Here is an 859-nt window from a genome sequence, read left to right on the forward strand (position 1 = left end):
ACAATAACCAAAAGAACAACAAAATATACCAACACCTAACCCAAATACACTTAATCAAAAGAAAAGATGATAAAGTAAGCGGATCGCTTCTGTGTATTCCTGGCGTCCCACAAGCGTGTAATCAGCTCGGTCAGGAAGCCAGCAGGTCGACAGGGGTGCAGCAACCTGCAGACGGCGGACTTCCAAGGAGCAGAGGCAGTCCAGGCGTATTTATGGGTGCCAACACTGGACTTCGAAGCCACACGGAAGGACAAAACAGCTGGCGGGCTCCACGGCAGATTAGCCAGCCGCTCCTAATAAGCAATAAAAAGGGCAGTCATACACCTGCACGAACCAGCTAAGAATATGAGGGTGTCTAGACTGCGTACCTGGCAAACAAACATTTAACTGACACGCCCAGTAGGAGAGGTGGGGAGTCTGCGACCTCCCTACAGCCACCTAAACACAAACAGCTGATTACTGCCAGCTGATCATGACAGTAGGGCTGTGTCTCCAGAGGGAGAGCTGTACTCACTCATCTAGCAGCAAGTTGACACCCAGATGAAGGGGGAATTGATCCCCAAACGCGGCCCAACAGGTAAGCACAGCTCGCACGGTTCACACCAGGAAGTGAGAAAGCCCAGGGGCGGGGTCTACTCCAGACTCAGCGGCAGAGGCTGCACCAGTGAGAATGGCCCTCTTTTATCCACAACTCCCCCTGGCGGGATTGGTTAATTATTACAAGCCAGGAGAGGGCCTCCTCCTGCTACAGTCGAATGTCGCAGCACTACGAGGGGAGCACATGTGTTTCCTCCCGGTTCCATAGCTGCGGCGCACCAGCCTAATTTACTGGTATTTTTTTTCAGCGTGACAAATACCA

At 52.2% G+C, this 859-nt stretch overlaps 1 long non-coding RNA gene across 1 annotated transcript; it reads right to left on the reverse strand.

Annotated features, from left to right (window-relative positions):
* Positions 1-270: 270 nt before the first annotated feature.
* Positions 271-614, reverse strand: LOC115399985 (uncharacterized). Its single transcript, XR_003932751.1, has 3 exons — positions 515-614; positions 369-438; positions 271-293 (listed from the first exon to the last, which is right to left on the reverse strand). It is a non-coding gene; the product is annotated as an uncharacterized LOC115399985 (long non-coding RNA).
* Between the last annotated feature and the right edge of the window lie 245 nt (positions 615-859).

This window comes from Salarias fasciatus, chromosome 14, assembly GCF_902148845.1.
Source record: "Salarias fasciatus chromosome 14, fSalaFa1.1, whole genome shotgun sequence".
Classification (NCBI taxonomy): Eukaryota; Metazoa; Chordata; class Actinopteri; order Blenniiformes; family Blenniidae; genus Salarias; species Salarias fasciatus.